This window comes from Schistocerca gregaria, chromosome 6 (genome assembly GCF_023897955.1).
Source record: "Schistocerca gregaria isolate iqSchGreg1 chromosome 6, iqSchGreg1.2, whole genome shotgun sequence".
NCBI classification, from domain to species: domain Eukaryota; kingdom Metazoa; phylum Arthropoda; class Insecta; order Orthoptera; family Acrididae; genus Schistocerca; species Schistocerca gregaria.
Window position 1 is genome coordinate 293,826,237 of NC_064925.1, and position 25,090 is coordinate 293,851,326.

The 25,090-nt window shown below is 40.7% G+C and overlaps 1 non-coding gene across 1 annotated transcript; it reads left to right on the forward strand.

Moving 5' to 3' along the window:
* The first annotated feature begins 3,236 nt into the window (after positions 1 to 3,236).
* Trnag-ucc (transfer RNA glycine (anticodon UCC)) lies at positions 3,237 to 3,308 on the forward strand. The gene has a single exon. It is a non-coding gene; the product is annotated as a tRNA-Gly (tRNA).
* The last annotated feature ends 21,782 nt before the right edge of the window (positions 3,309 to 25,090 follow it).

Sequence of the window (25,090 nt, forward strand, 5' to 3'; positions counted from 1 at the left end):
TAACAAGTGAAAGTGTTATTGAAACAGGCGTCGACACATGTAGTTCATCATCACTGCCGGACAGGGAGCCCAAATCCCGTCTAGTGAAAAGTAGTAAAAGGACAATCGTTGGCCAAAGATCCAGTACTAAACATAATTAAGTACATGGCAGATCACCCGCAACAGAGTAAAAAACAATTATGAACAGATTTCGAATAAGTTCGCAACAGTATGATCGTGTAGTTGCTAGAGACACTTAAGAGGTGATAGTGACCTAATGCGTTATGCACGTTAAATTGCGCGTGACGGATTAAGTGATTTTTAGGGAAACAGTGGATGGTTGCATAACTCCAAACGGTGCAAGATAACGAAACTTCAAACAAAGCGTCAACTTGACGATGCACAGCAAAATACAGAACCCGCCCGAAAATTTGTAGATGATAAAAATAAACTTTGGAATTTGTTTCCAACCCCGACGAATCGGCATTTGAATAGGAAATCTATACGAAAGGAACTCTCCAATCTAGAGGTACCAAGAGTTGTATCAAGATCAACTAACATCAATGCTTTAACGCATTCGCATGCAGTTACGCCGACAGTTAATCTGGATGATAAATTGGCTGGGAAGTTGGAGGTGCTCTGCTCCCTACGATTCTTTCTTATGTACGTGTTCTGACAAGGGCGGTAGCGAATACTTACGTCTTAATAAGCAAGAGTGGGAAAATAAAAGTAAGTGAACTACAAATATAATATGAGCACTGCTTTTGGCCAACAGCTGGTGAAAATAACTTGCTTTTACTTGATTCCCGGCCTGCTTATAAAATTCATGTTCCTCTAGAACAAACATCCCTACGGAAAAGTGCGTGACATTGCAATTCATACCAACGGTAACCACTCAATGTTTGTTTTCTCCGTGCTTATAAAACATCGCACTGTCTGCAGCTACGCCTTGAAGAATAGTCAGTTTCACGTTAAGCTCCACAACAGACTATTTCGCATTCGGTTGCATGCCTTCATAGCGACTTCGCACGCAAGATGTTCCTTAGACGAGAAACAGCGTTCCTTGTGTGTCGAGAAGGTGTCTCCTATTTAATCCTGCTGTTGTCCTGGCTCCATATGACCCTCCAGTAAATTAATCTTTCTATTACTAATTTAAATGTACTATGTGGTGTTTCTAAAGTGATGTTTTTGATTGTATTCATAATTACTTACCACAAAACCTTGAATTGTTGAAAAAACATTATTTTGTTTATTTTAATAGCTGAAATTGTTACACTTATGTTCCTTGGGTCATAATGACCCGATTCTTTTAATACTCATTTCTACTCCATTGAGTTTCACGTCTCAATACATCCAGATCCATGTACATATCAACGTACGATGCAGTGGAAGTCACTACTTGCCATTGCAGCAATATACGCTTATATTGTTAAATATGTATATCTTTGAGCGTAAGAAATCAATAACGCCCGGCTGACTGTTGAACAAAAACGTATTTTTAGCTCTTGCAGTAAATAGTGGTGTATTGTCAGCATGGTAAAATATCGCCTATCTGAAATGAATTAGAAGAAATAAGTAATATGTCTGATAAGGGGAGGATATTTCAGAAAAAGGAAACAACACTAGTGCAGATAAGATTCACCCAGCGTCAGGTTGGGAATATTGCGGTGCAGACAATAAGATGAGTACCTTATAATTTGCAAACTGTTGAAGTAGTTCAGTCGAAAGATACGAACCTCAGTAGGAGATTTGTTCCCTTTCCTCATCATGGAAGGGCATCCAGTGGAAACATAATGAAAGAAACATCTCGTCCAACCAGATATGCTACGTCCATAGTAAATGGTATCAAATCTGATTTTCAAGCAGTTATGAACAAAACAGTCTGCAGTATTATGTATCAAATATTAATATTGTGGGACGAAGAGTTTACAGTGCCAAATGGGACGATTTTGATTAAATTAAATTGAAAGCATATACCGGTGTATTATTTCTTGCTGGTGTTTATATATTGTATGGTGCATCGACAAGCAGTTTATAGGATCCGAATCAGCTAGGGCAATTTGTCCTCTATAGTGTCACTAAAGATTCTTTCATGTCTCTGGAGTGTTACAACATGATAAGTTTTATAGATGGATTCCAAGAGCAAACGACAAACTATCACCTATATGGATCTCACTGAAACAGTGGGTGGAAATACTAGCTAAACTGTATTGTTCTGGATCAAATGCAATGTTGATGAGCAACTGGTGGGTCTTGGAGGTAGCAGTCCATTCAAACAATATATTCCAAGCAAACCCGCCAAGCATATGATAAATCTTTGAAATACTGTGCGACGGTGTTTTGTGTTCCAAAGAAGTTTGCTATTGTTACTTTTTGCATTTGATCGATGAAATAAATATCAAAAGAAATAAATACGTCGCCATTTAGTTAGAGATTGATATTCTTCGTTGAAAATAAATTTATGCTTTATTAAAAATTTGTGGTAAGGACTATGGGACCAAACTGCTGAGGTTATCGGTCCCTGGACTTATCCACTACTTAATCTAACTTAAACTAACTTACGCTAAGAACATAAACACCCATACCCGAGGGAGGACTCGAACCTCCGCCGGGGTGCCGCTCGGCTATGTATTATTATTTTATTGTATTTTGAGCTATACTATACTATACTATAAAGAAAAGAACACACTGACATTTACTTATATTTTTGCGAAATATTCTATGCGTTTATAAGAGATACATCTATGGTTCTTGCTTGAATTCTGTTCAATATCGATATTGCATTACACGTACTTTAGTAAGTATTACATTTGTGTGTGTGTGTGTGTTGTGTTACGATTTTTGGAGAACTTGTGACACTGCCTTCAGTGGTCACAGGTTCCTTTTGCTGTTGTAACACATTACATGTATACTGCCACATTTGTAAACAAATATGGCGTCAAATCAGCTAGGTAAGCCTAACTGAACGCTGTGAAGTAACCTAAAGTGAGATATCGGATGCTGAAATTGAAGGAAACCACAGAAGCACAGCTTCATCGGTCCTAGAAACTGGGTAGCTGCTTCTCTGCAGGCATCAATCAGCGTACTTCGCCAGCCGCCTGGTAACTGTACCTGCAGCCGTGAACACTGCTATCCAACGGCGCGCTTCTGACGTCACTGCATGAGGGGGAGGGAGGACAAGGAGGAGGGGGACCCCTCCGCGGCTCATCCTGCTATTTGCGGAGCATTCTTGCTCCTCTTCAGCGCTGTCTTGTCGTGCGATGGTGGTGTAATGGTTAGCATAGTTGCCTTCCAAGCAGTTGATCCGGGTTCGATTCCCGGCCATCGCATGTATTTTTAATTTTACTGCAGTGATAGATGTTCCCAATATATTGTACACAGCACGAAACTAACACTTCCATCAACTTACTGCTGCAGTAGGCAATATACTAACTACATCTTCTTCTTGTGCAGTGTTTCAGAGTTCCTAAAGTTAAAACGCTCGAGTAACATTTTACTTTGTATCTTCTAAATTTTTGCGATGCACTTCGGAGGCTAATCTCCATCGACAGATGAAAAGAGAGAAAAGCTGTGAATATATGTAGTCAACATAGCGGCCATATGCGTTGCAACTGGTGTTTTTCAGGTGAAAAGGGGATTCTGTAACATATTAAACAATCACATGAGGTAAACATTGGTGCCTTTCATTGGAGAATAATCTTATTCAATCTCGAGTTACGTCGCGTTCTGCACAGAACAAGACAAATGCTGGTAATAACATGGAAAGGCTACGGCCTGTAGTAACTTATTATCCTGTACGTTGTAAGATGCACTGAAAAATTATAGTATCTCTGTAGCAAATATATTTTTTACAAAAAACTTGCACATAAAGATTGTAGGAGATAAGTATATAAAAAAGTGTATAAAAAAGTGTGGATAACTGACATCCAATGCAAGGATCTACATTTCTCCTTACCACCACTTAGAACACAGTTGATTTTAACTAACACTTCAAATATTTTATTGTAAAAATAAGAAGGTCCCCATGACCATCGTCCTGAAGTTTTCCCTTTGATAATCTTGTTCGTTAGAAAAAACGTGATCACTAGCTATTGCAAAATCGTAGCGTTTTTCGTCTATTTCTTGATATATGTATCACTGCCATTTTCTTGCACACACCGACAAGCAATTTCATCAAAATTAGGATCTTTAAAATTGATCAGTTCCTGCGAATAAAATTTGTATGCTGAAGAAAACAGATACGTAGTTCACGAAGTGCTTTCTAGGAAACCCCAACATGTTTCAACAACACGTGTCAGCAACGAAGATGGTAACTCAACCGACAGTAAAACATTGTAGTTTTGTCGATTTAAGGACGCTAGAGGTAATATGGAAGCATTCTACCAGAACTGAGCTTGGACAGCGGGTTCGAAAATTTTCACGAGGTCCCAAAGGCCGCACCTCGTAAGGATTAGTTTGAGTGACTGTGACGACATGAAACACATTCAGTAGCGAAACAAAGTGTGTTTAGAAAGTCATCAAAAAATATGCAGCTGGCACTGTATGGCGGGATAAAAGCTAGAAATGAGAAAATCTTTTTGTCTTTTATATTTTGAATACTTCGTCTTCTTGTTCATTCATAAGAATTGTTTGATGCAGCTCTCCATTCTACTCTATCCTGAACAAGCTTTTTCATCTTTACATAAGTTTTACACCCTTACAGCCATTTGAACATGCTCATCGAATTCATGCCTGTCTCCATCTACATAATTTTACCCGTTACACTTCCCTTCGTATCCAAACTGACAATTTCTTTAAGCCTCCTGAATAGTCCTACCAACAGATTCCTACATTTAGTCAAGTTGTGCCGTAAATTTAATTTTTCATTAGTTCGCTTCTGTGCCTCCGCTTTAGTTTTTCTATCTACCAATTAATCTTCAGCATTCTTATGTAGCACTATATTTCAAAACCTTGACTTCTTGTCTGAACTGTTTATCATCTACATTTCAGTTCTGCACAAGGCTACGCTCTAGACAAATCTTTTCAGAAAAGATTTCCTAACCAATTTATATTCAACGTTTACAACTCTTTTTCATATTCTTCTTGATACCTGAGAGTATTCCGTCAATCTCAAGAAAGAGACGTTTGTGACAGTATCACGCTGTTGTACTTTCGTCGCCTGGAATGCCGTTCATTTTAAATTCTTTATATTGTACGTAAACCTACATATAATAATGAAGTGGCATCATAATTTTTCCGTGTCAGCAACAAGATATCTACGCCAAAATGATGCGCTAGTCAGTTACCAAGGCAAGATTTGTGTCCTTCAGCAAACACTCGATTCTAATGGCGTCTCAGAATTGTGCATATGTCTACATAACACCTACATGCAGAGTAATGAAGTAGCATCCTAATTTTCCTTTCTGCGTAACAACACGTGCGTCCCAAGGCGAAAGCGTCACTCAATTAACAATGCAAGATTTGATTTTGGGGTGTGTGTGCCATGAGCAACGCACAATGTAATATTTTTCTTTTTATTCCAGAGACATGTTTCCCTGAAGTTTCAGCGTCATCAGTTTTTTGTTATTTACATATTTGAAAAAAAGACATTTTTGTATATATATCTTGTTACCATATGCTGTGGGTTTCCTGAATTTTATGTAATTTAATGCAGTTGTTTTGTTTCTCAATTTGTCATCTGTAGCCGTATAGAACTTAATAACTTAATGTAGAACTGTTACTTCGAAAATTTACGACTGGGCTAGTTGCAGTTATGCCTGTCATTAACTGATACTCTGTGGAAGACTGTGTGTGTGTGTGTGTGTGTGTGTGTGTGTGTGTGTGTGTGTGTGTGTGTGTGTGTGTGTGTGTGTGTGTAACATAAATTGTGTTTGCTCATGACGGACCCCCTCCAAAAACAAATCTACTTGTAACCAAACATGGACAGAAGAGCTTCAACGTCAAGACGGTTAAGACAAGAGTCAAATGTTACAGAAAAACCCTATATTCTAATGTTCTAGCTAGGGGGAACGACATGGTGACTGTCGAAAACAATTGTTTATTACTGAATTAGACTGTATATACATTGAAGAATTATTCCTAAAATATTATGTGCTAACTCCAAAAAGTAACGATTATGTGAGCGTTTGAATGGGAGTGTGCATGGCACGCCTTGGCCTTAGAGAACCGGTTCCACGCTCACGCACCCTTCGGCGGCCCGTGAGATGTTTAGGGCCGGCTGTGATGGTGCAAATGTTTACCACTGTCTGGAATACACAGTAAACTTTCACTTTTCCGGTGTTGGCCCGCAGGCAGACGCTCAGTCAGCTGTTTCAAGGCTGAGTTAGCATCAGTCGGCGTCATTCAGAGCCGAGTGCTTTTACTGTTCCGTGTAAAGCGAAAAATCAATTTTATCAGTATCTTTTTACATTTGATGCACATTGCAAATGCGCCGATTCTGTGAAGACATGTCCGCGGCGGTGTGCTCAGTGACGAAAAGGGCTTTCAGGACGAAAATGAGGGCTTAGCAGGTCAAAGTAGCAGACAGCAATCATCCACTAGCCGGATGGATAGTTATTAAGAACCAAGCATCGATGACATCCCGTAACTTTAAGCTTTGTTCCTTTTTTATATGATAAATACCATGTTCTGCGGCATGGTTGCGTCGCCCACGATTTTGAAGATTTTTGGTCTCCCTCAAAACAAATTGAATTCTGTTCAGTTCAGCGTAGCCGATTTTTTTGTGTTGATATTAAGTATTTTTCGTCCAAAAAAAAAAACAGTTCGAAAAATCTACAATTTTGACAAAAACATTTGCAAATCATTCGATGATCTGTGAGGATCAGGGTGATATGTTAATTTCATATTTCAGATAACCACAACCGGAGTTACAGCGACAACCGTAGATCTACCTCCTTTCAGAGCTGCCTCGGGAAAATCCCAATTACACAGTGAAGATATTAATATTTTTCAATAAAAAAACCAACAAAAACTTCAATGTATGCTTTATTCACTGCAGCAAACCCCATTTGTCTATTACATTCCATTACGGAGAAAAAAATCTCTGAATTTGAGCAATATTTTATTCCGTCACCATGTCGTTCCCCTTAAAGCGACAGCATTTCGTCCTCGTCGACCGCACAGCAAAAAATGTTACGGAACGGAGAACTTACGGTCACGCCGATAAGATAAACTCACTAGCCGACACGGTCTTGTCGCCGTCGCGTCTAGCTGCGGTTACGTTCAACTTATTACAATCGAAACAACATTCTACGCTCCCGTCCATCATTGGCTCACACGGAAAGAGAGACAGAGCATTCCAGTCGCAAATTGAACTGTGAATTCAGAACGTGTCACACAGATAGCCTCTCCTTGTCTGAAGCAAGGAATCGAATCTGTCCTGTCCTCTTCATAGCATCGTTTCCTTGAGTGTAAGGGGAAGTCCTTTGGCAACAGAAAGACAGTATTAATTTGCTTGCTTGGAGATATTAACAACCACTTATTTATACAATGTAGCTGAAGCTGACGACTGAGGAAGGTGGTGCAGTGGTTAGCACACTGGTTTCGCATTCGGGAGGACGACGGTTCAAACCGGCGTCCGGCCATCCTGACATAAGTTCTCCGTGATTACGGGATGGTTCCTTTGAAAGGGCACGGCCGACTTCCTTCCTCATCATTCCCTAACTGCCGGCCGGAGTGACCTAGCGGTTCTAGGCGCTACAGTCTGGAATCGCGCGACCGCTGCGGCCGCAGGTTCGAATCCTGCCTCGGGCATGGATGTGTGTGACGTCCTAGGTTAGTTAGGTGTAAGTAGTTCTAGGTTCTAGGACACTGATGACCTCAGATGTTATTTGAACCTTCCATAACCCGATGAGACCGATAACACCGCTGTTTGGTTGCCTCCCGCCCAAATCAACCAATCAAGCTGACGGAATAGATTGCGGGTACACTAATAATGATATCTTTCTGGAACTTGGCTGAATTACTGCTCGGGCATATCTGCAGTGAGTCATGGGCTAACTTTTTATTTTCATTTATTGATTAGTTACTGCAAAATATCCCAGAGATTCAGATTTTTCCGGTTAAGATTTACAGACTGCAGCACTTCCGTCATTGACACAGCTCATTTTGGAGAGAAAAAATAAGTTCTTGGATGAGTGGTTAGTGATGACCGAATTTACTAAAAAATCAATCAAAAAATGTTGTCCAAGAATCAATGAACAACCTGCAAAAAATTTTGTGTTAATAGTTTCATTAGTGTCAAAGAATCTTAAAAATCACGTATATTATAGGGTGACTCAGGACCATGAACCCTATAGTACACGAATATGATCAGAAAGGAGGGCGAGGCGACGAATATCTGGATAACATTAAGAAAAGAAATGGACAAGATGATGAGGCAAGTGTGAAACCTTCCCATCTCTTCTTTATCTCTCTTGTTCCCTTCTACAATAAGCTATGAAACCTTTCCTTATGATTTCTATCTCTTGCTTAATAATAACAAATGAAATCTTCCATTTGAAATTAATTCTCTTTCTCTATCTTCGCATACAAATTTAAATGCTGCTTATTAAAAGCTGTTTTCTGATTATTTCGACGAAACATAGAATGTGTCGTTACCTGCAATAATCCAGAACTGTTGCTTACCTTTCTTACTGTTAATGGATCGCCATCTGACTGCTACATGAATATATCTACTCTGGTTTGACATACACTATTAACTACTGGTGGGCTGTCAGAATAAGTGGCTGTATTTATTACCAAAGCAGACATTATTTAATGGCAAAGCTAACGTTATTCTTTAATTAATTTGACTGAAATTGCGTAATTCATAGTTACACTTTTTCTTGACAACAATAAAATTTTTGTAAAGTTTTACGTCGATGGCTTTTGGGATGGATTATAATCAGTAATGCAACATTGCTGGCTAAAATTAATTTTATTCTGAAAACGTTTCTTCAAATATTTACTGCTGGTAACGAAATTAATTTACAAACGTTCAAATTGGACTTTTTACAATAATTTTACATCTAGAATTGCGCAAACAGTCTTGAGTTTCGCAAAGAAAATAATTCCATAATATTAGTTCCTCTTATGATAATAGTTATCTGATGTGTCTGTACATCCGTTTATAATCTCTTGTAAATCATAGCTGGTGGCTGGCAGGCACACCGCTCCTCTCAACCTCTCGCTTTGGACTTGTTACTCGCTTCACATCTCGCTCACTACTGACATTCTACGAACGCTAAAGTGCGGTCTCTCCTGCCAACAGTTCTTTCTGGTGCACACAATCCCTGCTACCATTACAAAATGTATCCATACTCGGTCTCTCCCGCCCTTTTTAAAATTATGTCAATGTGTGGTCTCTCTTGCCAATAATACTTTGGTGCAGACATTCCCTGCTACCACAATTATTTCCAACATCACAAATATTAATTATTCCTACTTCATCCTCTTAATAAAATGTAAAGGTCTTTCATGATTTGTGGTTTGAAAATAGACAATAGAAATATACACGTCTTATAAGTGTTAATACAAGTCAGTTACAATTAACGTTTAGCTGCCTGAGAGGGCTCCCATGAAAAACGAGTGATGGTAGCACAATGAAATTTTGTGCAATGGCCGCATGGGCCGCTCGGTAGGCCGACCACGTAGTGCCAAACGTAGCCAGACGGAGGGAGGGGGGGGGGGGGGGGGGGGGAATGTAGACCCAGCGCATGGCCCAGCCGCGTGGCTGGGAATTCCGCTGTGACAAGGACGGTGCTTTGTGTCGATGAAGGAGATGTCTATGCCGGGATTGCCAAAGGTGGCGGACTTCATGAAACCTTAACAGCAGACGTTTCACAGTTCGTATAGAAATTAATAGTAGCCAGATCAATCATGATATCTCAAAAAGAAATATGTTAATTACTATTATTTGCACGACGATTCTGATGGTGTAATCAGATTTTCGATATCTTTATTAGTTTAAAGTTTGGTATCTGACGGTGAATTATACAAGTAACACCCAGCAAAGAATTTCCAAAATTTAAACGCTTCATCCGATTTTGTCGATCGCTGTGTCTTTAGAAAGATGTTAGTGTAATCCTATATTGACATGAATTACAGGCATCTAACTTGAATAGTACATTAGTTATTAGAGGTCAAAGTGGGCGATTTCTATCGATCGCGTTAGGCCATAAGTACTCCACAGTTACACGAAAAAACGGTGGCAGCATCCTTATAAATATATTATTTCATTTATGTCTTCGTTTATATCCGATAATTACTCTTCATGAAGAAATTGGTTATATATTTACTGTGTTTCATGGGACATAACATCTGAGGGCATCAGTCCCCAAGAACTTAGAACTACTTAAACCTAACTAACCTACGGACATTACACACATCCATACACGAGGCAGGATTCGAACCTGCGACCATAGCAGTCGCGCGGTTCCGGACGGAAGCGCCTAAAACCGCTCGGTCACCACGGCCGGCTACTGTGTTTTAGAAAGCACAGAGACATTAGGCTATTGGCCTACCTTTTGTTCTATTCCTTTGATATACGTTTATTTGTTTATGTATCTAATAATGTGTGTTAGAGCGTGTTTATGGCCCAGCCACAGGAATATTTACTTAATTTCAAGTTATTTAAATTTAACTCCAGTATTTCGTATGTGTTTAAATGTGTTTGTGAGTGTACGTTGGACTGGAGACATGGAGGGAGCGCTCTAGCCAATCACAGTGCTCGTTAATGGTGAGACTGTATGGAAGTGGGGAGGAGCATCGTTTCAAGAGAGGACTCGAGGGAGTACGAGGCAGGGCACGTGAAGTGCTGGACGTAGCGCCGCGACGGACGCTCTGTCGCGGCAGAGCGACTTTGACAGTGTGGAGCGGTTTGCGGGTGGTCGCGGCAGATACAAATACTTTGGAGTGCCGACTTGTGGGATTTCCGTGGATTCTACTGTGAGGACGTAGTGTGCATTTAGAAGTGTGTTTAGAGCTCTGTTGTTGATCGTAACTAATTACGTGCTGTAGGAATCTATTGTTTCCCTGTTATTCAACTTTTTTATTTAACTGCTCCACCGTCGATACCAATAAGTGTTTTGGAGAAATATACCGCAGTCTCAGAAGTACTTCTATCATACTTATTTAAACTCGTTAAGACAGTACCTGCAGATTTTATTTAATTGCAATCTTTCATTTGTAAGACTTGTATATTTCTATTGTCAAACCACAATTTCTGAAAGACGTTTATATTTCATTAATAGGATTAAGTAGGAATAATTAATATTTGTCATGTTGGGAATAATTGTGGTAGCAGGGAACGTGTGCGCCAAAATATTGTTGCCAAGAGAGACCGCACATTGATACAATTTTTAAAAGGGCGGGAGAGACAGCGTATGGATATATTTTAAGAAAAGAGCGGGAAAGACCGCGCATTGATATATTTTTTAATGGTAGCAGGGATTGTCTGCACCAGAAAGCATTGTTGGCAGGAGAGACCGCACTTTAGCGTTCGTAGGAAGCAGGGTTGTGATATGTACGAGAATTCTCGCACACATACGAGAATTTCGTCATTTGTACGATGTACGGGGCAAAAGTGAATATCGTACACGAACATACGAGAATTTTGCCTAAAAGTTTCTTTTTTTTTAGCGTTTAATCCTATCGATAACTGAGATCGTTACAGACGACTTATTCTACCCTATCCTGTCCTATCCAAACCTAGTCTACAGACATCACAGAAACATACATACCCACAGGGGAACTCTAACCTTAGTAGTTGCGGGCTCGTGGCTCGTGACACCACACCAAGTCGTGTGGCTATGGAGGCGGGTACAAATTTTTTACCAAATATACATTATACACATTTGTTTGGAAAATAATCAATTCATCTGTTATATTTTAAAAATGATTAGGAACTGTTACGAATCCATGTAGTCTATGGTAATAAATACAGCCACTTATGACAGCCCACCAGCAGCTAATAGAGTATAGTAAAACAGTAAGTATATTCATGTCGCAGTTCCATGTAGCAGTCAGATGGCGATCTAGTAACAGTAAAAAAGGTAAGGAACAATTTTGTGTTATTGCAGGTAACGACTGAGGGCCTCGACGACGACACATTCTATGTTTCGTCGAAATAATCAGAAAATAACTTTTAATAAGCAGCATTTATATTTGTATGCGAACATTGAGAAAGAGAATTAATTTCAAAGGGAAGATTTCATTTGTTATTAGTAAGTATGAGGTAGAAATCCTATGGGAAGGTTTCGTAGGTTATTGTAAAAGGGAAGGTTTCGTAACAAAAGAGATATAGAGACGCGAAGGTTTCACATTTATAAATTTATATGTTACTTTCATAATTCGCAATTGCCGCATAACAAACCTTCGACCATTCGATTCATGTGTATATTCTTATCGTATACTGTAGACTCAGCAGTATTTGGCCCGTAATGCGGCAACTACGTATCCCAGCCCTTAGACAACGAAGCCAGCCAAAACTTTTAATATTTTGACGTTGAGTGGGAGGGTACGTAGTGGAGGGCCATTTCCTTTCATTTTCTTTTTTAAAAGCCCTCAAGACTAACATTCGTTAATTGCGTACCATATTTACGTTCCAGGCTACAAAAACATTGCTCCATGTGACGAACATTTGCATCCACGACAACCTGGAACTTCTTTAGACATTGCTCTACTGCTGTGCGAAACAACGGAGTACCATGGAATGTTCAGCTGTCCTGGCACAGCTCGTGTGCTGCTTGAAGATCGCCCATTGCTTCCATCATTTTCAGTCGTGGCGATAGTAACTTTTTCAACTATCTGTGGCGCAGATGGCCGTCGACCTCACCAAGGAGCACTTCCAAATCGCCAGTCAATTCGAACTTTCGAATGAAGTTCAACCCTTGTGCGGGTAGAGGACGTCTCTGCATTCCTTTAATGCGTCGGCCCTCGAGAATAGCAGGGGCATTGCTGCCGTTGTTTTGATATAACAGTTTTGCGAGTAAAGTCCTGCTCACCTTATCCACACCCAAGTTGAATGTCTGCAGCTGTAATGCACGCTGATGCTTGTGTTTCAGCCATACGTTACCGTGCCGGTATCGGCGCCTAACAAGTCATGACGCTGACACTACTAATAACGCAAATCCTACAGTGCACAGGCTGAACATCATTGCTATAATGTTGGGCACCCATACGGTAAACAGTTCTCCGTCTATATTGGCTCAAGAGTTCTCCGTCTATATTGGCTCAAGTAGTGAAAATTTAACTATAATAACCCTTTTTATCAACGTATAATTTCAGAAGTTCTTAAAGGAGCTGTAGAGAGTAGATACTGTAGGGGAAGGCAGAGACTGGAATACAAAATATAACTGAGGACGTTAGTACTAGCGATACTCTGAAATGAAGAGGTTGGCAGACGAGAGGAAAATGTGCCGAGTCGCATCAGTACCAGTCAAAAGACAGAAAGCCAGAAGCTGATAGCGTTCTTTCAACACATCACAAAGTCGCAAAATTTTCAAATGTGTGTGAATCTGTAAGGGACTAAACTGCTTAGGTCGTCGGTCCCTAGACTTACACACTAATTTAACTTATGCTAAGAACCACACACACACACACACACACACACACACACACACACACACACACACACACACACACACGCGCGCGCGCGCGCGCGCGCGCTGAGGATTCGAACCTCCAGCAGGAGGGGCCGTGCAATCTGTGACATGACTCCTCAAACTACGCAGTCAATCTGCGCGGCACAAAGTCGCAGTAGGGGTATTAATTCAACAGTAATATCTACAAATTTAGTATTAACTTGGGACAAATTAATCGAATCTCAACCACTGCAAAACTTAGAGGGGTCAGTAGGATCCATAAAGCTAAATGAATGAAAAGGTATAATAGCCAGTGAGAAGCTGGTTGCTGAACGCTGACATGTGACGATAAATTTCTGCGCTGCTTGTATGTCATTACTGTACTTCCAATAATGTCTTAGGTGCTTCATGAAAATTCCTGGCAGTGTGCATTTTGTCCTTAGAACTTCTTCCATAGATTCCGTGATAAGGGAATATTTGGTAAAGTTTGTTATGCCGCATTTTTGGATAGTGAAATCGTAAAAAATATTGATCTTTGAGGGTTATCTATGCAGATGAGTTTGAGACCACTACTCTGGAGAACTGCAAAAATTCATGTATTTAGGGAACGTAATGTATGGTAGGGAATAAGATGAAACGGATTTTCAGTATTGATACATCTTGTATAATTGTCTGAAGAATAACTAGGGGATTATTCAATACTTTAATTGGGAGATTTTTCTTTTATTTGGTCTCTCCGCATAGTCAGCGAGTATACAACTTTCCCACTAGAGCGCGCCTTGCTAAGCACAAGAGCACAGGCGCAGCGCTCGTCCGTCTCTGCACTACGAGGTGGCGCTGCCTTAGAGATGGACCAAACTCTGCTTCCGCCGATCCACGTATTAATATGTAATGCAGCCAATGAGATTGCTGCTAACGTAGAACCTTTTCTCCTCGCGGATCACACTCGCACAGTGATACCTGAACACTCAAGATATTATAACGAGTGTACAGACCTCCGATTAGTCACTCTGCATTTGTCTGCACCAATCTGTACCAGTCTGCAATAGTCTGTACCAGTCTATAGACAAGTTTCCGTCTGCACCTAATAAGATTAGCATATTCTTGTACATAGCCATTAAGATAAATGAATAGACAATTTGTCAAATATCAGAGATATGTGAGAATAAGATTAACGTACCAAGACCAAAGAAACTTCAGATTGTCAATTGTAAACAGCATCCAGAATCAAGTTATGTAATTTCTATGCTTTTTATTACTTTAATAGATGTGTGTGAAAATTCATCAAGTTCTGTTTAAAGTTGGTCACCGTCCATCTGCTACTCTAAGCGTGCAAGTGGCATTTCTATCGTCTGACCTAACGGCAGAAGATAAACACGCCACGATAAGACCACGAGACATTGCTGACATTCGCCTACTTCGTTAGAGCAACAAGTCAAATAATCTGATGGTGTGTGTACCGAAGGTCTTACAGTACGCACGCCGCAACAGGACTGCTAAGATTATGAGAGGCAAATGGGGTGCATTCGTGTGAATGAAGTTCAGGTACCACCCTTCTCTTTAAAGAGAGTGATGCGACGAAAACTACTATTTCAGTGTGATCAGAGAACCACTGGCACTAACCAGTCCAAGACAGAAGTGATGACAATGAAACGTGACCGCTTCCAGTTTTAAGAAGGATCTTGTAATCCCTTCTTTCATAATTTTTTGTCGATTTGTATAATACTGTAACGCTAAAGTTGTTTTCTACGCTCAGAGTTCTGTCAGTCTCTGCTCACACTAGGAAATATTTTAGCTTGACTCTTGTTGGTCTGATGGCTGACATGCAGTGCAGTTGAATCACGGACGCCTTTTTCCCTCCCTTGCCTCTGACCTGGTAACGGGAAGTTAGCTTGAAACTTCTTTCATCAACGAGAGAGGGTCGTTTCCTGCTATTTCATACAGCATTGCCAACCTGGTTTTCTTTCCGTTTGCTAACCCATTACAGCCGTTAGGTTGCTTGCTCAAACACACCAAGCCAGAAATTCGGTGTGTGGTCCCGAAGTCTCTTGCGCACACTGGTTCTTAGTTGCCTCTTCGCGTAGCGCGGGAGGAAGAACGGTGTAACGTTTTAGGTAGACGGAGAAATGGTCATTTTTAGACAGTGTTGTTTCAGTCGCAGGTGGGCGAGTGCCGTGTGCTGACAGTACCACTAATTTAGTCCATTCGTGATGCAGTCTGGGCTAGGAATCAGCCTATATTGATGATATTAGGACCATTGACTACCTCTTATTTGCAGTGGATTGAGTGATGTTAATTTTGCGCGTGAATATTTTGATGAGAATTCCATGAACGCAGTTTGTAAGTCTACAGCTTGTTCGTTAGACCATGCTGCACCCGCAATCCTAGGTAAAGATATTATTGTGAACTCAGATGTAGCTTCTTCCTTGCTTTCATTGCATCGGTTAGGTTTATTTCATTTCTCGACCAAAAATTTTCGATTGATTCATTATACCAACTTATCACGGGGTGACAAAAGTCATGAGATACCTTCTAATGTAGTGTAGGACCTTCGTTTGTCTGGAGTAGTGCAGCAACTCGACATGTCATGGACTCAACAAGTCGTTGCAGGAATATTGAGCCATGCTGCCTCCATTGCCGCCTGTAATTGCGAAGGAGTTGCCGGTAGAGAATTTTGTGAATGGATTAACATCTCGATTATGTCCCATAAATGTTCTGTGGGATTCATGTGGGGCGATCTGAGTGGCCAAATTATCTGCTCCAGCTCTCCCGAACGTTCTTTAAACGAATCGCGAACAGCTGTAGCCCCGTGACATAGCTCAATGTCATCTATAAAAATTCTATCGTTATTTGGGAACACTAAGTCCGCGAATGGCTGCAGTTGGTCTTCGAGTAGCCGAACAAAACCATTTCCAGTTAATGATCGATTCAGTTGCAGCAGAGGACGCAGTCCATTACGTGTAAACACACCATTATGGAGCCACCATCAGCTTGCACAGTGCCATGTTGACAACCTCGATCCATGGAGTGTGAGATCTGCGCCACACTCTAACCGTACCATCAGCTCGTACCATTTAGTCGATCTGACCAGGCCACGATTTTCCAGCTGCGTTGGATGCAACCACTACGTTCACGAGCCCATGAGAGGCACTTCAGGCGATGTTTTGTTTGCAAAGACATTTGTGTTTGTCATCTACTGCCATAGGCCATTAACGCCAAAATTCGCGCACTGTCCTAATAACAGATACGTTCGTCGGACGTCCCATATTAATTTGTGCTTTTATTTCACGCAGTGTTGCTTGTCTGTATGCGCAAACTACTTTACACAAAGTCTGCTGCGCACGCTCGTCAAGTGAAGGCCATCGGCCACTGCGTTGCCCATGGTGAAATACCTGTGCTTTGGTATTCTTTGCACACTATTGAGATGGGATGTTGGAATATTGAATTCCCTTATGATTTCCGAAATGGACTGTCCTACGAGTCTAGCCCCAACTACCATTTTGTTAAGGTCTTAATTTCCGCCTTTCGGCCATTACCACGTCGGAAACCTCATTGGAATCACCCAAGTACAAATGATAGCTCAGCCAATGAACTACCATTTTACATCTTGTGTGCGCGCGATACTTCTTCCATCTGTATATGTGCATATCGTTATCCTATGACGTTTTTCATCTCAGTGTATTAGTGTTGTGTAAGCCAATAACACCAAGTGTCGACTTTGAGCGACCATCGGACGCTTAATCTGTTTTTTCTTTTTGCGCGTCCATAATTCATTCCATTCACAGTGAAAAGAAAGCGTGTGATGTTATTTCGTGTCATGTGCACTGTATTGAGTCAGAAGGCACTGCTGCCTCCTCACCTTGTCTCCACCTTCTTGTCAGCTCTCCCTTTAAGATGGTGTTTGGTACTTTCTTGCTCATCACCTGAACTATTTTCTCACTGTTAATACATACGCAGAGGACAAGGCTCCGTCACGTTTCCATTTCCGCGGATTCAGTTACCGACGTTACATCCGCCTTATTACCCTGTTGAGTACAGCAGACATATACGTATTTTATACAGTCGTGTTTAAAGAAGGACTCCATTTTTCAATACTAAATTACGCACAACATTATTTAACAACAAATATCCACTTCCTAATTATGAAACCTACATCAGTGATATGTGAGTCCCCATAATACCAGTAAATAACTAAGGAAAACTGAGTACATACACTCAGAACACATCGCTAAATGTAAGTAGCATAGCAATGTATGTTCTGGGCAGAAGAGTGCAGACATCAGCTTCGGCCCTTTGTGATCTGTGGTGCCGTGTTACAGCTGAGGCATTTGCGCATGTCATGTTTTGCTGACATTAGCGTCAGCACCCCTGTGTTCATGGAAACATTGCATGAACACCTCCCATTCTGAACGCCCCCGCTCTGCAGGCAAATGTGGTGAAGTATGTAAACTGCTGAAAAATTTGTCGACCATGTTTTCATTACTGGCTTCCGAAAATTCGTTTAAGGACTGACTCACCAGTCACATTTGGAAGACATTCTCCTGCACTTGGGAGAGACCTATGGCAGTAATCTAAGACACGCAGACAGCGGCGAACCAACTGCATTTCCTCACGCTTGATGTCTTCTCTAACGGAAATGTATTTTAGTAGTACAATTGTCCGTATCTTTAAGACACAACCGTGCTACAGCAGTTTGAGGAGCATCACCGTGATCTCACGATGTCTCGGCGACCAAATTCGCCTGACTTAAATCTTTTGGAACCCATCTGGATCGCTATCGGGTGCCATCAACGAGTACACAAATCAGCGGCCCGTTATTTACGCGAATTACAGGACTTGTGCGTCGACATCTAGTGCCACATACCTCCACAAACATACCAACAAACTGCCGGATGCCCTGATACGTAGAATCAGTGATACATTTATTACCAAAGACAGACAGACAGACAGACAAGGTATTAATCAAGTAGTTATAATGCTTTAGTACATCGGTATAAGTAAATTACCTACAAACCCAGAAAATGCGATATAAAAGCAAGTCTTATTTCACATCTCAGTTCATCCTATCATCAGGGGATGACTGTAGTGAAAAATCGAGTATAGTTCGATCTTTGTACGACATCAATAGATAGATTGAGTGTTGAGATTGTCCCTAGTTCGTTGGCTGTACCACCAGGAACTAGTCTTAACTGTTAACAAGAAATGGCTCTATGGTAAAAAACACAGAAAAGTAATTATGTTCCACAGCTAAAATGTTGAAATATTCTAAAATGTCCATAAAATACGTCAGTAGCGCAAAAAATGTAATGTTTACATCGAGCACCCGAGGCTCAACTGAGGTTAATACAAGAAAACATACTGTAAGACTCAAATCAAATAATGTGACGTCACATTCTTCTCCAAATTAAAAAAAAAAATTATGAGTTGATTTTCCACATGTATATTTGTATGCCAAATTAATCTCAAACTTCTGAAGAACGTACCTAGATGCTAGATTTCAGTGTTTAGTGACAACTGACAGTTTAGAAATTAATCCTAATAATTCGACGTTGTGAAACTGTCCTGACGAAATTAATAACTGCAGAAAAATAAAAGTAAGGTAGGACGGTACATGATGGGCAGAATGTAACAAATGAGGCCTATTCTTTATGTAAGTCACCACACACGGTCCAAATATACAGGGCGAGTCACCTAACATTACCGCTCGATATATTTCGTAAACCACATCAAATACCAACGAATCGATTCTACAGACCGAACGAGAGGAGAGGGGCTAGCGTAATTGGTTAATACAAACCATTAAAAAATGCACGGAAGTATGTTTTTTAACACAAACCTACGTTTTTTTAAGTGGAACCACGTTAGTTTTGTTAGCACATCAGAACATATAAACAAATACGTAATCAGTGCCGTTTGTTGCATTGTAAAATGTTAATTACATCCGGAGATATTGTAACCTTAAGTTGACGCTTGAGTACCACTCCTCCGCTGTTCGATCGTGTGTATCGGAGAGCACCGAATTACGTAGGGACCCAAAGGGAACGGTGATGGACCTTAGGTACAGAAGGGACTGTAACAGCAAAGTACGTCTACGTGCTAACACGTTTTTATTGGTCTTTTTCACTGACGCACATGTACATTACCATGAGTGGCGAGGTACACGTACTCACGTGGTTTTCGTTTTCAATTACGGACTGGAACAGTGTGTCCCGACATGTCAGGCCAATAGATGTTCAATGTGGTGGCCATCATTTGCTGCACACAATTAAAATCTCTGGCATAATGAATGTCATACATGCCGCAGTACGTCTGGTGTAATGTCGCCGCAGGCTGCCACAATACGTTGTTTCATATCCTTTGGGGTTGTAGGCACATCACGGTACACATTCTCCTTTAACGCACCCCACAGAAAGAAGTCCAGAGGTGTAAGATCAGGAGACCTGGCTGGCCAATTTATGCGTCCTCCACGTCCTATGAAACGCCCGTAGGAGGTTTCAAGCGTCAACTTAAGGTTACAATATCTCCGGATGTAATTAACATTTTACATTGCAACAAACGGCACTGATTACATATTTGTTTGTGTGTTCAGATGTGCAAACAAAACTAACGTGGTTCCATTTTAAAAAACATAAGTTTGTGTTAAAAAAACATACTTCCGTGCATTCTTGTATGGTTTATATTGAACAATTACAGTAGCCTCCTCATGTTCGGTCTGTGAAATCGGTTCGTCAGTATTTGATGTACTTTACGAAATATATCCAGCGGTACAGTTAGGTGACTCACCCTGTATTTTCCCACATTTAAATTGTTCTCATGCACCATTTTAGGAGGAACAAAGCTAATGCATCGTGTTATTCACTAAAAAAATATAAATGAAGCACTTCATTATCTATTATTGACAGTTACAAATGACGCAAGCCTCATGAAGGCTATGCACAAGAACAGCAGTTTGCACTCAGAAGGCCACGTAAAAGCTTTATAGACCATATTTCTCCTATAATATTGCTCACATTATGCTAAACCTTCGTCAGCAGTACGAAAAGTGTGATGTTCATATTGCGGCGGTATCCAAATACGTAAAATATGTATTCAGAATGTGGAGTTGCATTTCCAGAAACTGTGGTTCAAGAAAATGAAAGCCTATAACTAACACACAAGGCAAAACTGTCTTATTAGGGAAGGAAGGAGTAAGTATTTTTGTCACCACAATATGACTTGAACCGCCGAGGCTCATGGTGTGCTTGTAATGTAAACACATGAACAAAGACAATGACAGGGAGAGATGTAGCAATTCCGAAGAAAAAGTTTCTGAAATAGACAAAACGGATTACCCTGTGCTGTGAAGCGCCTCAGTAATTGCGAGCACAAATTAAACACTGCAGAGCCTAAACTCCCCGTGCATCTCAGTAAAATACACTATCGTAATATAAGCAAAATCTCCTACGGCTAGCAAGAAGAATGAGCCATCAAAATACGCCTAACGCAAGGCACTGTACGACCAATCCGCATCGCTATAAATGCTAAAAAGTGTCACATATTAAAGTAGTGCTATTCTTTACAACGTACAGATATGTAGGCGTGGAAGTTGTGTTCAAAAATTTAGTGGGTCACAAACGGGAATGACGTAAAAGGATAAAAAAGAACAGGATGGATCATGCGCTTTAATCGTTTGCCAGGCTCCTTAAGTGAATTAAACAGTAACAGTATTTACGACGTGCTCCACTCTACTCTGAGCAAATTGCTTTTTGTGAAGTGTCCAGACATATGACTGCAGGTAACTTTTCACTTTTTCCTTGGTCAACACCAACCAGATGTTTGCTTCCTATGAAGTATGGAGTGATGTGACTGCAAGAAACTTTCTACACCTTCCTTGGCTAAAGAACATGGTGTTACCTGACTGAAGACCACTACAGACTGGGTCGTGGGTTTGATCCCTGTGCAAGACTGTTCAGGCATGTACATGGTGATTTGTATATTTGCTTTCACCTACTATGTTATGGAATACAATTACGTTACTTGGCAGTAGTTGGTAATTCCGCACCGTTATTGCTGCTATGCTCACATTACTTCGTCTCCGAGTATTCTCGTCTCTGCAAATCGGCTCTGTCATGTCACGCTACAGTGTTGTCATACCATACCTCGTAATATAGATAGCTATTTTGTTTAAACTTTGCTTATGGGACGTCTTGACGTGACCTATTAACGATATTTCAGCTGATGGGGCATCATGGGTTGGAAGATTCGCTATCGTCATTTCCGGTAGTGACTCGCTTAATAGTCTTGTGTTAGACGTTAGGAATATTTTGATGGCTCATTTTTCTCGCAAGGCGTAAGAAATCGAGTAACATGGTTTACATTTTTTCTAGTCAATAACACGTTGTATTATCTTTGTCCCTTCGCCACTGTTACTTGAGGACAATTTAAATGTGGATATGTATACGTTGAGGATTTATGTTGACTTACGTCAAGAGTAGGCCTCATTAGTTGTATTCAGTCTGTCTATTTGGCTGCTTAGCTAACACGCACTTTTCTGGAGCTTTCAACTTGGTCAGGATGATTGTACGGCATCAAATTATTAAGGTAATTTCTAATATGTCAGCTGCTCTCAGACATTGAAATATAGCCTTTGGGAAGATACCTCAAAAATTTGAGTGCTAATTTCGCATTCATGTGTAGGTTCAGAAATTAATTCATACTTTCCTCTACACTAGATACGTATGTGTCATCACATTAATTGATTTGAATGTTACAGTGTTTTCTCTTGTATTAACCTCAACTAAGTCCAGCATACTTGGTGTAAACATTGCACTTTTTGCACTAGCGACGTATTTTGCATACATTTTGAATTATTTCAACATCTTAGCTGTGAAAAATAATTAATGTATGCTTCTGTTGTATTTTTTACTGTGGAACCATCTGTTTGTAACAGTGAAAACTGCTTACTCATGGTACAATCAACGAGGTAAGGACGATTCTAGCAGTGGATCCGTCTGCTGGTATGGTACAGATCTCGGACTGTGCTGCTCTTCTCACTGCAGCCATCTGCTGGTGATAGGAGGAATTGGGATGTGAAGCAGCACTTCTATTTCTCGTTTTCGGGGTTTGAGGGATAGCACTTAAGGTAAAACTCATTTTCAACAAACACGAGTGCCTAGTTTGTTATTTACTATTTTGTAAGCAAATGTTGGTTTTTGCTTACAGAGAATTGTACTGTCTGTTCATTCCAGTACTCAATGCTGAATGATATATAGCTTCAAATCAAAACTACCTATGTGACTGGTGAGACAGTCGTGAAACGAATTTTCAGAAGTCATTAATGAAAACATACATGAAAAATTTTACGGAAGGTCAGATACTTTACCGTATTTGGAGACAGAATTGGGGCGGTTGGGATGGGGGTGCTTCATGAAGAATTTGCAGAAGTGCTGAGAAGGGGGGAGGTGACAGGGCCCTCATTTCCCCTCCCCACCTGCCCCATCCCTTCCCCTTCTTGTCTTTGGCATGTGGCAGGATGTCGTGATCCCTGGAATAACCTAGGAGATGAAGAGCAGTATATGACACGCACGATTGTCTCAGGTGTCATATGACAAGACAGATAAAGCACTGATGATGATGATGATAGCACCTTTCTGCCCTACTAATGTACACTAAGCAATTACCATTACTAGTATTAAAATATTATAGCTGTAATGTCACTATAACACGGGTTATAGCGGGTGAAAATCTGAAATACTTTGTATACTTGTCACCACCACCACCACCCAAATGAGACTGAGCAATGATGACAGAACAACAAGAAATTCTCATGATCTCTGGAAAAACTCCAAACAACCAAATTGCTAATAAAATATTTACTTACATGGCCGGTTTTGGTAGGACTATCTTATCTTCAGATCTGTAAAGACAGAACTAGATTGGCAAGGCAATAATTTTACAACACGTGGAAGCAAATACAGCTGGGATAACCGTACATGTGGAAATGTTACATACCTTCTACTTTACAATTCATACAATATCCGCCATCTACAGTTTTTTTTAACATAAGACAAATGTATTTGTAAGGATCGTGGAACACACTGTATTTCGGCCTTTCAAAATTAAAATAGCTGCATGTCCAAAACGTAAGATTAATTCGCCAACTGCCAGCGTTCATGCTCATACCATCAGAATACATACTACAGCGTCAAGTAAAGAAAACAAACTACAATACACTTCATCCAACGATCGCCAGATGGCACTGCAGTAGTACAATTTACAATTTAGTTTTACATAAGGCAAGTGTAACGTAGTCATGTTCTCTGAAACTGTCCACTAACGTATTTCAGAGGACGATACGCAAATTCCCTTGATCAAGTAGTTATTCAACTTCGCTGCTGCTACAGAGACTGTTTTCGCATCAGGTTTTGTTTTTATGCTATTAATGGAGTTTTCGTAGGCCTGACGCTCTCAAGTTGGATGGGGGAAGCAATTTACCACTATAAAACTATTGCACTCTGAGCAAGTCATCACCCGCAGATAGCGAGGCTGGACTTGGCATTCACCCAGCTCACACTCCGGGGGAGGGGGTTGTCTGACACGTATTTCTTTCTCGAAGGAAACATGAAATTCCTCGCTAGTCCCTTTCAACCAGATGGAGGGTCCCTAGGCGGTTGGGGCTTCTCTCGAGGAGTGTAGATGTTTGTTACTTTGCCTCTGTGTAACATCCAATTTATACTTTCAGAATAACACCACCTCAACTGTTCAATCTAAATTTTTCGGCAGAGCCCACACTTTTGTGCTGTGCCGATCTGCAGAGTTTTCAGTGGTCAGTTTCAGAGTCACGTCGTGGAGTGCGAGTATTCTCCTCTAGTTGCCCGCCTCTGAGCTATTGGCTGAAATATGACACAGAAAAGAGTAGGAGATTGTTTAACTCTGTTACAAATTTTCATTCTTTGGCTTTTGTGAATTACACTTCTCCACCCCCTGTAGAGTATAAAAACATCAGGCTATGACAGGAGAGATGATGGATGAAACGAGCCTTAATAATGCTGAGAGCATGTCTGTCCTTAGGCACTAAATACAAAAGGAGGGATGAAATCACATCTTCTAGCCGCTGCTCCAGCCAGCCTGTTTCTGTACCCACTGCACGATTGGTAAGATGGCACGAATACACCTCGCTCCCTTCAGGAACCGAGTATGCGATCTTAAAATCACGCTTCCGGCTCTTAGCTTTCAGTGTGCAATTTCGACGGTCCCCTATCTTTCTTTGTACGCTCCGTATCTAATTAACATCTTTGAATGCCACTGGCTGTGTCCGCGAAGTACTAACGTAACTGTGTTTCACCCTTTCTACTCAACTGCGTCAAGGTTACAGCTTGAGTTGTATTGCCTTCGTTATTAATGACTAAGATGTCAGTGGTTAACTTTCATGTTCAAAGTCAATAAATCTTTTTGTTTTAGTGTCCATTTATCTCCATTCATAGCTGGAAGATCTTTCCTCCCATTAATGTAGCTATGTGAGTGGTGTGGTAACTATTTGTTTTATGCTTAGCTAGTTAACCATTCTTCAT